General features: G+C 42.0%; 1 pseudogene; it reads left to right on the forward strand.

The window, feature by feature from the left end:
* Positions 1 to 212: 212 nt before the first annotated feature.
* Positions 213 to 984, forward strand: LOC127229398 (triosephosphate isomerase-like; annotated as a pseudogene).
* Positions 985 to 7,242: the final 6,258 nt, after the last annotated feature.

Genomic DNA, 7,242 nt, shown 5'->3' on the forward strand with positions numbered 1-7,242 from the left:
TTCATTTTCACAACTAATGATGATTTTGATCAAAAGTACCAAATAAAAGATAATGGCCAATTCGAGATAAGAGTTCCTTTAAAAATAGCCAATAATATATTTACTGCCGAATTGTGTTGAGAAAAACAGCAAATGTCATTTATTACAGTGGTCCTTAAATGCAGTCACTATAAGGATTGTGTATTTCAACAAAATTGAATTAAAAATGAAACACTGAAAATGCTGGTTTGGTCACTCATACTGACCTTCAGCCAATCAGTCCTAATGCAGTGGCGCCTTCCAGGAAGTTCTTCATTGGGGGAAAGTGGAAGATGAACAGGAAGAAGAAATGCCTGGGAGAACTCATTTGCACCCTGAAAGCGGCCAAGGTGCCGGCAGATACCGAGGTGGTTTGTGCAACCCACACTGCCTACATCGACTTTGCCAGGCAGAAGCTAGATCCCAAGATTGCTGTGGCTGAGCAGAACTGCAGTCTTCCCTGAGGAGACTTGCCCTGGCGTGATTAAAGACTTGGGAGCCAGCCAAATGGGTAGTGCTAGGGCACTCCGGGAGTCGGTTGAATTGATTGGACAGAAAGTGCCCCATGCCCTAGCCAAGAGCCTCGGAGTAATCTGCACTGGGGAGAAGCTAGAGGAAAGGGAAGCTGGTATCACCGAGAAGGTTGTTTTCGAGCAAACCAAGGTCATCACAGATAATGTGAAGGACTGGAACAAAGCTGCCCTGGCCTATGAACCTGTGTGGGCCATAGGTACCAGCAAGACTGCAACTCCTCAACAGGCCCAGGAAGTACACGAGAAGCCATGGGGATGGCTGAAATCCAACGTCTCCATTGCGATGGCTCAAAGCACCAGAATCATTTATGGGGCTTCTGTGACTGGAGCAACCTGCAAAGAGCTAGCAAATCAGCCTGATGTGGACAGTTTCCTCGTGGGAGGTGCTTTCCTCAAGCCTGAGTTTGTGGACATCATAAATGCCAAACACTAGGCACCAACCATCTCCCCTACCCTCCGCTAGGCCAGGACTAGGTTGCCCAGGAGCTTAAAACTGCTCCCTTCAGTCACATGCTTCTGATGTCATCTGCCCCAACTTGTGTCCTAATCCACATTGTACCTTCCTAAACTTTTTACACCTCCTTATAGTGGCTGGGACCAGGCCAATCCCTTTACCACTTACAATGAATGAAATAATGTCACCTATTTCTCCAAAGTGGCTTCCTGGCTGAAGGAGTGGAAGGAGTAGAATTGACTCAGTCCCTTCAGACCCTACCTAGCAAAGACAGGAAAGTAAAATCACCCTCTCCCTTCTCGGTGTACACTAAAGCCAACACCCTCTTGCTCTAAGAAGTTAGGGATGTTCCCCTCTCCTACACCTGGCCCTAAAAAGGAAAGAAAATGATGGTTTGTCACCTCTGTGACTGTATTTCATTAATTTATGTGCTAAAATCATATAACCATCACACATGAACTTATATCACTCACTACTTCTCAAAGAAAAGTGTGAAGCCACAGAGAACTTTCATGACAACATATCTATCTGCCTGTGGCCCATTTGACACATAAGAGATTTTTTATTTTCACACAGATGAACGTCTGCTTCCCTTTACGTCTTCAAGCTTTTTGAACTTGATAATGAGCATTTAATGAACCCAGCCTACCCTCTTGATTTCTAACAAAAGTGACGATCCAGGGGCTTAAGCTTTACCATGTAGAAATGGCTTATACACATAGACGTGAAAAGCTAACTTTTGAAAAGCAAGCAATGGGTTTCCTTCCCTCTCTCTCTCTGCCTCATTTTTTAAGACAAGGTCTCTCACCAAACCTGGAGCTTGCCCATGTGGCTAAGCTGGCTGGCTGGTCATCAGGTTTTGGATTCTGCCTGTATTTGCTTTCTTAGCTCCGGGATTACAGGTGTGTGCCATAGTGTTCAGCAATTTTGCATTGGGGCACTAGAAATTTGAATCCAGGTTAGTTACAAAGTTTGCACCGCAAGCCATCTCCCCAAACCCAGAATTTCACCTCTCTCTGCTCTCTAATTCTTTATATGATCATGATCCTGCATGATTTCCCTGTGTGTTTTCAGACAGCATCTTACTCCTCCATAGGAGCTATTTGTTAAAGAGTAGCCTGTTTGTTGCCAGGGTCAATCATAGTTGAAATAACCAGCACGTGTCTCCCTGGAGTATCTATAACCACCTCCATAACGCTGTGAGCACATCAAACTACTTCAACCTCATTACAGCCATCACTCTCCTAAACACCCAGCTGCGCTGCTGAAAACCACAACTCTGAAAGCACATTCCAAATGCCTGCTTAAGGACACGGTGCATCACTGAGCTTGCAGAAAATTAGCAGCGTGAAGGCTGAACCCCTGCACTTTAAAATCCTCAACAGCTGGTTGAAAAAAGCATACCTAGAGGTAATCTACATTTAGCTCCTGAGCAAGCTTTGCAATCAAAAGCAATTTGGTATGAAGCATATTGAAATGCCTCTCGCTTGCAGCAGGCAGGTTGATTTATTCAGGTGCCCACACAGCATGTGCTTGCTCCTGCAGAGGTTAATGTCCCATTTCTCTGTGATGCTTCTCCACTGGGCTGCTAGCTTGCTTGTTTTCACAGTGCTCAGAGTGTTCACAGTCGCTGCTGGCTCATGAATTGGTGTGAATTTTCTTTTGGTTATGGGGACTGCAGACAATGTCACGCATCAACTAGGACTCAGTCTTGCAATGGCATCTTGAAGATATACTGGTGTCATGTATACCTCACTAAACTCATGACCTCAATTCTACCCATACAAATTGCCTGTGGCTCATATGCTACAGAGAGACTTCTGGGGAGAGTTTTCAGGAAAGAGAGAGAGGCTGCATGGGAACTGGGTAAGATGTGGGTCACTAAAAGTCAACACCTATAAGCAAAAGCTTCTGTACATTTTACGTGCCGGAACTCAAGGCACAAGCATGAAATGTCTCCATGTACTGCACCTCCAAGACCCTTTCAGTGTGTGTGAGTGTATGAACAGAACACGCTGGCACAACCTGTCAGATCCCTAACCACAGAATCGTAGCTGTCGCATCAAATGCTAAGAGCTGTTTAAAAGAAAAATGATTGTTGGGCTGGGGTTGTAGCTCATTGATAACATGCTTGATGTTTAACTCTCAACACTGCATAAATAAGATATGATGGTGCTTACCTGTAATCCCAGCACTCAGGAAATAGAGGCAGGTGGGTCGGAAGCTCAAGATCATTCTCAGAAACCCAGGGAGTTAGAGGTTAGCCAGCCTGATACATGAGAGAGATAGGGTTACAAAAAAAAAAAAAAAAAAGTTCTGTCTTTCTCTTCCCTTCTCTGCCCACCCCTCCCATGATCCCACTCTGAGGAAGAAGAGATGTATTGATATATTATTTATGACTTATTAAGCTTGACTGAGAGTTCAAAAAAGCAGGGTCAGCCTCAAGCTATAGAGATCAGACAGTGATGATACACACCTTTAATCCCAGCAGCCAGAAGCCTGGAGGTGGTGGTACACACCTGTAATCCTAGGACTCAGGGTTAAGAGATAGATGACCTCTGTGAATCCAAAGCCACCCAGATCTACACAAGAGTGAATCAGTCTAAAAGAGAATGATAGCTCACACCTTCAATCCCAACATTAGGGAAGTATATAAAACAGAAAGATGCAAGGTCTCAGAGAGGCATTCATTCTCCAGCCATGCTGAAGAGAGGTTACAGTCTGAGGCTTGGTAAGAGCTTGTGGAGACAGGATCAGCCCATTCAGTCTAAGCTAGAGGTTGGCTGCTTTCCTTTTCTGATATTCATCTCAAAGTTTGAACCCTAACATCAGTCTCTGGGTCATTTTTTTTTTTTTCAGAGAGGCCCACAGGACAATGAAGGTGTCTCCAGGCAACAGCCACTCCAATAAGGTTGGTAAAGATATTTTGCAGTCCTTTGTAGTTTGATTTGCATTTCCAGACATGCTGAACATTTTTCAATATTATCACCCCTTTGCAGTTCTTTTTTTGGAGAAGTGTCTATTTAGATCATTTGCTCAGTTTTTATTAGGCTGCTTGCTGTTTGGGTGTTAAGTCTTTGAGTTCATTGTCTATTTTGGACATTAACCCTGTGTTGGATGAGTAGATGGCAAACATCTCCATGTCTATAGGCTTTCTCTCTGCTCTGTTGTTGCTTCCTTTGCTATGTAAAAGTTTTTAATTGGATGTGACATCACCTGTCAATTCCTGCTTTGTCTTCTGTGCTAAAAGCTGGAACTGCTCCCTGTATTTTCCTCTAGAGTATGGGGTCTTATGTTAAAGTCTTTGGTCCATTTCATTTTGGCTTTTTAATAGGATGAACAGTTCTGCGTTCACACTATGAAGTACAGTGTCAACTCCCAGTCCTCCAACCACAGGTGTCAAGTAAGTTTTCCAGCAACATTTTTTAAACAGTCTGTCTTTTCTCCAGTGCATGCTTTTTGCCACCTTTGTTGGGAATGAGTTGGTTAAAGATGCCTGGAAATAATTCTGGGCTGTCCATTGTGCTCCTTTGGTCTATGTATTTGCTGTGTGCCAATAATGTCTTACTTAGGTTGATGATTTGTTTGTTTGCTTGTTTGCTGGCTTGCTTGTCTGTCAGTTTTTCTGAAATAGGGTCTTAAACTATAGTTTATGCTGGCCTAGAACTTACTATATAACTTAAGCTGGCCTCAAATTCTTAGGGAACCTACTGCGTCAGCCTCCCAAGTGCTTCAATGACAGTTATGAGTCACCCCATTAGTTTTCCAATACTATTTCTGTTGCCTATTTCTCTGTGGCCTGTCTTAAAATCAGGTTTTATGGTCAGGTATAGTGTCACACACCTTTAATCCCAGTGAGCTTGAGCCCAGTCTAGTCTACATAACAAGTTCCAGGACAGCCAGGACTATGTAAAGAGACCCTGTCTCAAAAATAATAAAGTTTTAGCCAGGCAGTGGTGGCACAGGCCTTTAATCCCAGCCCTCGGGAGGCAGAGGAAGATGGATCTCTGTGAGTTTGAGGCTACCCTGGTCTACAAAGATACACAGAGAAATCCTGTCTGAAAAAACCAAAATAATAATAATAATAATAATAATAATAATAATAATAATAATAAAGTTTTATTACATTTGTTCTTCTGTGCATCCATACGAATTTCAGGATGTTTTCAACATTAATTAGAAAGGAATAGGAGATACCACAGTGTGCATATGGAAATTAGAAGAGAATTTGCAGGACTCAGTCCTCCCCCTCCACCATGTGGATTCTGGGGATCAAACTCAGATCATCAGGCTTGGTGTCAGGCACCTTTACCCAACTGAGGTGTCTTAACAGCTCAGGACTATTTTTCTGTTTCTGTGAAGAATAGAATTAACATTTTGATAGGGGTTGTATTAAATCTACAGAGCATTTTAGGTATCATGGACATTATAAAATTAATTTTCTCAGCTAGGTGGTGGTAGCACATGCCTCTAATCCCAGCACTCGGGAGGCAGAGGCAAGTGGATCTGTGAGTTCAAGGCCAGCCTGGTCTATAGAAAGAATTTCAGGACAACTAGGACTATTGCACTGAAAAACCAAATAATAATAATTAATAATAATAATATAATAATTTTCTCAGTTTGTGACCATGGGAGGTCTTTTTCCATCTTATCTTTTTTAATTTCTTTCTTCAATGCTTTACAATTTTCATTGTAGAGATCTTTTGAATCCTTAGTTGGGTTTATTTATACATAGGTGGAGGGGGTTGTAAATGAGACTGTTTCCCTGATTTCTTTGTCACTGAGTTCATTATTGGTATCACTTTTTTACCATAATTGTTATAATTCTAAATTTTGGATAGAGAGTGAGTTGTTTGCTTTGGGATAGGGCCTCACTGTGCAGCCTTGACTAACCAAGAACTAACTCTATCTCTCCTGCCTCTGCTTCCCTGTCCTAAGATAGATAACATCCACACAAACATGCTTGCTGAAAAGGAATCTTTAAGCCATGAATATGCTGCAGTGTTTTGCTTCATTTTGTTTTAAGCTTATCACCTTAGTCTCCTAAAATCATGAAAATATTTAAATTTTTAAGTATATTTTAGGAAGGAATTAGGTTAAATGGAAGAATCAAAATGAGCAATTGACAAGAAAGGACAAATTGAAAGGTCCCAAGTGAAAGGGCATTTAAAATTAAACATTCAAATTGCTCCTAAGCATTCCTTTAGAAAAAAAATAAATGTATAGATGGATAAGTATGTTCACCAACATGAATCTCAGGGTCAAATTTCAAACTAAAATTTTGAATCTATATTTCACGGCAAAAAAAAAAAACATACGCCTACAATTTTCTATTAATGCTAAATTAAAATCCTGATTTGACATTTTTGTATTACCCTGGTTTGATAGCTATTTGCTTGGCTTTAAAATGTTTTTCCCAAGCTTCTGACGTAGCTCAGCAGTAGAGTACTTGCTTAATGTGTGTTAAGACCCTGGGTTTGATCCCCAAAACCACATAAATTAAAAATAAAAAGCAAGTTAAATTGCTTTCAGACAGCCAGTGAGGGTGATAATTGCTTTCTCTGTAACCTGCAAAGTTCATAAGGCCTTTGCCATTGTCAGCTTAAATGGGATCATCCGTAGGGCCATTAAATTTCAGCTGGCTGTAAAAGCTTTCAAAGTGCTACTGTTTCCAGCTGATAAGAGCCTCTGTTGTTCAAACTTTCTGCACGGCAATTATTTTTAGCTCTTTCCTCTGACCATAACATACATGAGATATTTCAATGGAAACACATGTGCGAAGGGTTAGAAGCCTGCTGTCCATATTCATCACTATTCACTCAGGCTGTGTTCACTGAGATTCCTGCTGAACTTGGTTTGTATCTGTTCACTGTATCTCAGAAAGATCTGTCTCTCTTTTTAGAGTGTAGGGTTTGTGTCTGCTTGTGTCCGCTACTGCCTCCACAGTGGCGGGTAGATCAGAACTTCCTAATGCTGCTGGGAGTGGTGTTGCCTTCCTGCAGTGCCAGCACTGGTGAGGCTGATGCAGAAGGGTCACAAGTTTGAGGCTGGTATGGACTACATAGTGAGGCCTTGTCTCAAAACAAAGACAAGATGGCTCCGGGGTTAAGAGTGGTTGCTGCTTTTGCAGAAGGCCTATTTTCAGTCCTCAGCATCCACGTGGTGGTTCATAACCATGGGTATCTAGTTCCAGGGGATCTGACACCCTCTTCTCACTCCCAAGGGCATGAGGGTACA

The sequence above is a fragment of the Phodopus roborovskii genome, unplaced genomic scaffold (assembly GCF_943737965.1).
Source record: "Phodopus roborovskii unplaced genomic scaffold, PHOROB, whole genome shotgun sequence".
Classification (NCBI taxonomy): Eukaryota; Metazoa; Chordata; class Mammalia; order Rodentia; family Cricetidae; genus Phodopus; species Phodopus roborovskii.